We start from the raw sequence: 8,620 nt of genomic DNA, 5'->3' as shown, positions 1-8,620 counted from the left end.
GGTAATTTTTTACAACATTATCCCTTGTACTTCCTTCTGTTCAGATTTTTTCCCTTCCTCCCCCAACCCCCTCCCCCAGATGGCAGGCAGTCTTATACATGTTAAATATATTACAATATATTCTAGATACAATATATGTGTGTAGAACCGAATTTCTTGTTGCACAGGAAGAATTGGATTCAGAAGGTAAAAATAACAGTTTACACTCATTTCCCAGTGTTCCTTTTCTGGATGTAGCTGATTCTGTCCATCATTGATCAATTGGAATTGGATTAGCTCTTCTCTATGTTGAAGATATCCACTTCCATCAGAATACATCCTCGTACAGTATCATTGTTGAAGTGTATAATGATCTTCTGGTTCTGCTCGTTTCACTTAGCATCAGTTGATGTAAGTCTCTCCAAGCCTCTCTGTATTCCTCCTGTTGGTCATTTCTTACAGAACAATAATATTCCATAACATTCATATACCATAATTTACCCAACCATTCTCCAATTGATGGACATCCATTCATCTTCCAGCTTCTAGCCACTATGAAAAGGGCTGCCACAAACATTTTGGCACATACAGGTCCCTTTCCCTTCTTTAGTATTTCCTTGGGATATAAGCCCAGTAGTAGTATGGCTGGGTCAAAGGGTATGCACATTTTCATAACTTTTGGGGCATAATTCCAGAGTGCTCTCCAGAATGGTTGGATTCTTTCAGAAATCCACCAACAATGCATCAGTGTCCCAGTTTTCCCACAGCCATTCCAACATTCATCATTATTTGTTCCTGTCATCTTAGCCAATCTGACAGGTGTGTAGTGGTATCTAAGAGTTGTCTTAATTTGCATTTATCTGATCAATAGTGATTTGGAACACTCTTTCATATGAGTGGAAATAGTTTTAATTTCATCATCTGAAAATTGTCTGTTCATATCCTCTGACCATTTATCAATTGGAGAATGGCTTGATTTCTTATAAATTAAAGTCAATTCTCTGTATATTTTGGAGATGAGGCCTTTATCAGAACCTTTAACTGTAAAAATGTTTTCCCAATTTATTACTTCCCTTCTAATCTTGTTTGCATTAGTTTTGCTTGTGCAGAAACTTTTTAATTTGGTGTAATCAAAATTTTCTATTTTGTGATCAATAATGGTCTCTAGTTCTCCCTTGGACACAAACAACTTCCTCCTCCACAAGTCTGAGAGGTAAACCATCCTATGTTCCTCCAATTTATTTATGATTTCGTTCTTTATGCCTAAATCTTGGACCCATTTTGATCTTATCTTAGTATGTGGTGTTAAATGTGGGTCCATGCCTAGTTTCTGCCATACTAATTTCCAGTTTTCCCAGCAGTTTTTGTCAAATAATGAATTCTTATCCCAAAAGTTGGGATCTTTGGGTTTGTCAAACACTAGATTGCTATTTTTATTCACTATCTTGCCCTGTGAACCTAACCTATGCTACTGATCAACTAGTCTATTTCTTAGCCAATACCAAATGGTTTTGGTGACTGTTGCTTTATAATACAGTTCTAGATCAGTACAGCTAGACCACCTTCACTTAATTTTTTTTCATTACTTCCCTTGAAATTCTCGACCTTTTGTTGTTCCATATGAATTCTGTTGTTATTTTTTCTAGGTTATTAAAATAGTTTCTTGGGAGTCTGATTGGTATAGCACTAAATAAATAGATTAGTTTAGGGAGTATTGTCATCTTAATTATATTCGCTCAGCCTATCCAAGAGCACTGAATGTCTTTCCAATTATTTAAATCTGACTTTATTTTTGTGGCAAGTGTTTTTTAATTTTGCTCATATAATTCCTGACTCTCATTTGGTGGATATATTCCCAAATATTTTATACTATCAACAATTATTTTGAATGGAATTTCTCTTTGTATCTCTTGCTGTTGGATTGTATTGGTAATGTATAAAAATGCTGAGGATTTATGTGGATTTATTTTGTATCCTGCGACTTTGCTAAAATTCTGAATTATTTCTAATAGCTTTTTAGCAGAGTCTTTGGGGTTCTCTAAGTATACTATCATCTCATCTGCGAAAAGTGATAATTTGATTTCCTCATTTCCTACTCTAATTCCTTGAATCTCTTTCTCGGCTCTTATTGCCGAGGCTAGAATTTCTAGTCCTATATTGAAAAGTAATGGTGATAGTGGGCAACCTTGTTTCACTCCTGATCTTATAGGGAAAGGTTCTAGTTTATCACCATTACATATGATGTTTACTGAAGGTTTTAAATATATGCTCATTATTTTAAGGAATAGTCCATTTATTCCTATACTCTCAAGCGTTTTTAGTAGGAATGGATGTTGGATTTTATCAAATGGTTTTTCTGCATCTATTGAGATGATCATATGGTTTTTATTAATGGCCCTTCTAATCTTAATTAGGTCATGCCAGAATAGTTTTAATTATATGCCAAATTTTGTTCATTTGTATTCTTTTTTTTTTCTAGTTTTGTTTCAATTTTTATCTTGTTGTAACAACTTTGCTGTCTGATTGTACATAGATGGTTGATTTGGGAAAGAGTTCTACATTAGCAATAAGCTCTTTCCTCTACATAAAATACAATCTATCTCTTGTTCAGTTCTAAGACCTACCAATTCTTCTTGACAAAAAAATATTTATAAGTAGCTATGAGGCTACTCTGCAGCCTACAAGACTTTTTCCTTCTTTGTTTCTTACTTCTAAATTTTATTTTCCAATTTCATCTTCTCCTATAGAAAAGAAAAAGCTTTGCAATGTACTCATCAAATAGCAAAATAGATGTTGATTTAATTTCAAGGGTTTTACTGAGTTCTGCATAGAATTTCCTACCTCTTCATCCTCTATAACAGATGTTGGCACATAAGGTGCAATCATTTTCATGGTGCTATTTTTGTAAATGCTTATCATGAGTACTGCAATGTAAGATGACTGAATATCCCATAAAGAAATGTTTCCTGATGTCTCTGGATGCATGTTAAAAACCAACTCCTTTGTTTTACTCTCCAAGGACAACTGGTGATTATCCTTCCATTTAACTGAAGCTTGCTGTTGTCTTCTGATTTCTTTTATAGCAAGAATTTTAAGATCAGTTCAATCTTTTTCCTACAGCAGCATCCCATATGTTGGTCACTGGGCAAGTATCTCACATTTAGGGAAACAATAGCTAAATCAATATTTATGGATTCTCTTTTTTTAAAAACCTCTCTGTGATTAACTTCTACCTCCCTCCTACCCATTTTTGCTACTGTGGTAACATGACAGCAGAATTTCTGAGGGATATGCTATATATTTTTTTGTTTCATTGATTGCCATGGCCAAGGAATTAACTTCAAGTTTCCAGCCACTCTCTGGTAATAAAACCCTCCATACTGAGGAAACCTGGACCTCTCAGAGCAGGCACTCTGTTTCAGAGATCACATCTGAAGTGCTTCCAGTATGGTAGAACCTGATAGAGTTTTCATTTAGCTGGCATAGCCTTTAAGAATTCAAGGCTGCCTTTAGAGCACAATAAGCCATTGAGGGAGAGCGCCATAAAAATGTTTATAATCACAATAATATAAAAAATCTGATATTTAGATTCTGCTTTGAATTTATAAATTGCTTTGTGTATATTTTTTCTGAATCTCACATCAACCTAGTGTGTAGGTAATGTGAATATTATTATCTATATAAAAGCTCAGAGGTCAAAACACTAACACAGGGAGCAAACTATACAAGTAGCAAATGTTTAAGCTGGAATTGAATCTAGAACTTTGTTCTGAGATCAGTGTCTTTCTGTTATATTATATTTCTTTTCTAAGTATATTTTCTGCTCCTTTCTTCTTAACTCTCAGGTATCAGCACAGTGTTAGGCACAATGTAAGCACTTAACAGTTGCTTCTTGCTATAAAAATCACCTTCACAGATGGAATACTGACATTGGCAACTAAAGTCTTTCCTCAGGATTTTGGAGAATGTCATGATCTCTTTTGATTATTTTCTGTGACAGCCTATACTGTGTCAATTTCTAATGAATGCAATCATGCGGAATAAATAGTATTTGTCCTGAACAGATTACCTAAACATTAGAAAATAGAATTCTTTCATTCTTTCATAGATTACAAAATCTTTGAGGTAGAAGTGATCTCAGGTACCATATAATCCAACTAGCCTGGGAACCAGAATTCCATCAGTCACATCTCTGAGAATCGATCATCATTCCTGTCCTTGAAGGTTTCCAGTGAAGATCTAGAGGCAATACATATATTCTTTGGATACTTGCAATAACTAGAACAACCATTATTACAAACTTTTAAAATATACAAATCTACCCTCCAGATAAACTATATTGTACATCAAATAATCTTCCAAGGCACCTAAAAAAATCATGTACCATTAATGATATTGAGACCCCTGCCCTCCCAATTCCTAGTACCATAAAAAGGATTGTTCCCATTTGTTGCTTCTTATTCTTCATTTACTGATTCACTTACTGTCCCAAGGAGAAGCAAATACTGCTATTGAATCATATAATCATAATTCATGATTCATTTCAAATGCTATCTCTTCTATGAAGTTTTTTATGATTCCTCTATCCCTTATCCTCTTCTGTTATTTTGTTTATACTTATTCTATAAGTATAAATGCTTTGAATAGTATTGCTTTTTGTCCTTGTTTCTATTCTCTTTATAGATTGCAAGTTTCTTAATAGAAGAGATAAAAGATAGCACCATCCTCCTGAGCTTGAAAGAAGAAAACATGGAATTCAATTCTACTATGTGTCTGAAAGGCATGGGCAAGTCACAACCTTTCCAGGCCTGGTTGTTTGCTTATAAAAAGAGATTATTTCAAATGCTTGCCCTTTGAATCTATTTAGAGTTTATTTGAAGATAAAATGAGATAATTGAAGAAAAATCTTCTGTATCTGTAAATTTTTATATATTTATTCAACATGATAATAGGCATAATAACAAAAAATCTTTTTTCCTTTCTTGAAAAGGTAATTTAAGTAGCTTTTCACAAAATTTTTAGCAGTTTGCTTTTTTTTTTTTTTTTTTTTTTGATTTGCAAATAACTTTTGACCATTCTTTTGTTGGGCAATATGTATTATACTTGTACGTTTAATTCATATGTTTTATAGCTTAGCTATATGCAGTCTTTCTTGATTTTCCTAGCTACTATTTATTGTCTCCTTTATAAAACCCCTCCAAAAGCCAAAGAAAAACATTTTTTTAAATTTATTTTATATTTACTAATATATGCACACAATTCTTCTTCTAGAATGTAAGCTCCTTGAGGGAAGGAAGCATTTGATTTTTACCTTTGTGTTCCCAGGTCCAAGTGTTGTAAAATGATTTTGTGGTCCCCTGATCTTAGGGGCACGTCTGTTAAAGACAGTGATCCTAAATCTGCCTCAGGAAACTCCCATGCCCAAATATGTCTGATTCTGAATATATCAATCCTCAGTCAGATAGCTTCTGGCTTCAAGATAGTCTCACAGATCAAACTCCAGGAAAATAGCGAATAGAGCACTCTTCAGTTCATTGCTGACTGTCAGACAGATAATCTGTTAATCAATGAATCAAATTTTGGAGATCACTCTTCTGGGCTATATAATTATCTTGTCATGATAGAAAGCTGGATAAAGGGAACTCCTCTCTCAGAACTTTACAAATTTCTTTTGGAATTTAGTCTGCTTGTAATAGCATTACAATTACAATAAACTTTGCCCCTTGACATGAAATAGATTCCAGCCTGCAAATTCTTTTGAAATACCTTGCAACAGGATACCAGTCTGTGGCCCTAAACTTTTGAGGACCTCAGCATCTGATGGCTTAGCATGGGGAGAGTCTGGCCTCCCCTGCTTGATTCCCTCCTTGTCAAGATAAGCTCCCCATTTTTTGCAGTCTTATAGTAGGATACCCCAAGCCACTGGAAGAAGGTTTGTCTGGGTTGTCATGAGCCACTCTCAGCAAGTTTTCCTTGACTGGGGATGCCCAAACTCAGAAATTCTTGGAATTTCTGGCAAAATTCCTTTTCCCTTCTCTGGGATGCCAGAGAAGATAGAAGTGCTATAGGACAGCTTTTGGCAAAATTTTATGGCTTTTGGCACAGATGAGGCAGTCCTCTTTCATGTTATTTTGTTTATGTCTGCATCTCTGTGCAAAATGTCTGGGTCATGTTTGTTCTATGACCTGGAACAATTTAAAACACAACCAGAAAAAAGAAGCCAAACAAACAAATAAAAAAACCCTCTATGTTGCAGTTAGAATGCTGGGAATTTTCTTAAAAAGCCTATATTTTTCTGTACATTTCAGCTCTGGCCAAGTTGGGGACTACCAAAAAAAAAAGCTCATTAAAATTAAAATAACATCTTAGAAAATTCTCAAAGTTTTGAGAGCAATGATTAAGAAGTTTGGCAATTAGTCATTTTAAGATTACAAGAAAAATTCCTGAAACATTAGGCATAATTCCAGGAATTTACCCCATCCTAGAAGAAAAGAAAAAGAAGAAATAATCCAGGTAAAGAGCAACTTTTTGCTAACCTTTCCTTGATTCCTATCTTGTCCAGAGTCCCCTTCTACTTCTTTGGGAAAGCACCCCAGAAGGTATTAAGGGACCTTCTCTACTCCACTCCCTGGAGTGTATCTCAGTTGTGGGGATTGCTAACAGTAGCCCAAGTCCCTGTTTGCTAATATAAGATCATATTAAAACTCAAGTTCTGCCTCACCTGTAGAATAAGGGGAAACAGCCCATGCATACTCCACACAACCTTGCCCAAACATCAACCCAGCTTGGGAATGGGGATAGAGTGGGAGTAATGCTCAATGATCAACATCCCCTGAGCCCTGGCACCCGAAACTACCATCAAAGGGATATCCTGGCAATAGTCACTCCAGCTTTCAAAAGGTTCTGTCCAGGATATGCCTAAGAAGAATTCAGGTACCCCCTGAAACACCCAGCATGGCAGTGTGAGGTGAGAAAGCCCCTCAGCTTCTGCATTTGGTAAGACCACCATTCTCTGTTTCAATTATGGATATATATTAACTATGCAATTTATAACAAATTGTTTTATTTCTGCCCAATTTTCTAATTTGTAAAGAGAAATAATGTTGTTGTTAAGACCACATGATTGCTAAAGTACTTAACTATATGAATGTTAATTGCTTTATTGGATATAATTGCTTCATATTTGATAACTGTATGTTTTTTGAAGATGTGATCAACCAATAAATGAGTTCCAAAGTAATTTGGAAATTTGTCTGGGATAAGATAGTAAAAGCAATTTTAAAGGAGCTCTAATTAAAGCCTACTAAAGGGATATGTAAATTGAAATCTATTTGCACTGAACTTTAGGAAAATAGAAAAGAAGTTTGCCACTACTTTAAAAACTCTAGTTATCTAGAGTCATGCTTCTGAGGGCCCTGTCAGACACTGACGCCTTTTCCTGGCTCACAAAAGAGAAATGATTTGTGTAAATTGGAAAATAACCAAATTGAAATTCAGTCTAGAACATTTAATCAGAATTTAGGGAATCTCATTAACTAAAGTTAAATCAATTTTAAAATCTGTTCTATCTCAGTTTTAAGAATTGTCTTGTTTTCTCCCTGAAATAATAGTGAAACTTATTTAAGGGATTAGAAACTATAGCTAAGACTATTTGGCTATTACTCAAGAAAAATTCTAAAGTTGTTAACTAAGTTATTTGAAGTTATTGTCATCTTGCTGAATCTAAAATTGGTAATTACTCTGTTTGGAACAAGAGGGATGAGATGAAAGCCTTATCAGTTCACCTCCAAGTATGAGGTGTGAACTCTTTCCACCTTCACAGAATAGGAGAGGTATGAAACAACACAGCCCACAAAAACACTAATAATAGTTGTGGTGGGAATCATTGGATTCCCTAACATATAAAAAAACTGTTGCAGGACTTCAAAAACTTGTGGGGATCATTGGATTTCCTGACACGTGAAGCAATGGACAATAGATTGGTTTTGGACTATGTGTGACTGATGTTTATATACTGTCCTTCTAGGACTTCTGGAAATCTTTTACAAGACCATGTTGATTTATATTGTTTATTATATCACTATTTGCATGTACAATTCAGGTTTGTTACACCTCATTGAGCCAGCACTGACTGTGGGGAGAGTCATCACTAATAGCCTGTGCGTTATTGCTATGTGCTTGTGTAATACCTCCCATGCTGATGGGTTTGTGCATACTTGTCTCTAATAAGGCCCTTCAGCCAAGAAACCTGCTAGCAATCCCCACTTCCCTTTAGTGCTTTTCATCTCCCTTCCTGAGATGTCAGGGAGGGTGTGATTATCTCCATTTTAGTGCTTTCATCTCCCTTCCTGGGAATGGGGGGGGTGATCACCTCTTTTTCGGTGTTTTCACCTCTATTCCTGAGAAGTCAGGGAGAGTGTGATCACTTCCTTTAGGGGGTTCTCATCTCCCTGAGAAGTCAGGGATGGTGTGACCACCTGTGTTATAAAACAAAAGAAAGCAGGAGACTTAGAGTTTCTGTGGTAAAGGGCTAGAATTGAGCAGATGCACTTAACTGAGATAACTTAGCACTTAAGGCTAATTACCAATTGGACAATTCTCTATTAACATATGCTTGGAAAATGACCCTCCCCAACTATTC

The sequence above is a fragment of the Sminthopsis crassicaudata genome, chromosome 2 (assembly GCF_048593235.1).
Source record: "Sminthopsis crassicaudata isolate SCR6 chromosome 2, ASM4859323v1, whole genome shotgun sequence".
NCBI classification, from domain to species: Eukaryota; Metazoa; Chordata; class Mammalia; order Dasyuromorphia; family Dasyuridae; genus Sminthopsis; species Sminthopsis crassicaudata.
This window is presented reverse-complemented; position numbering follows the sequence as displayed.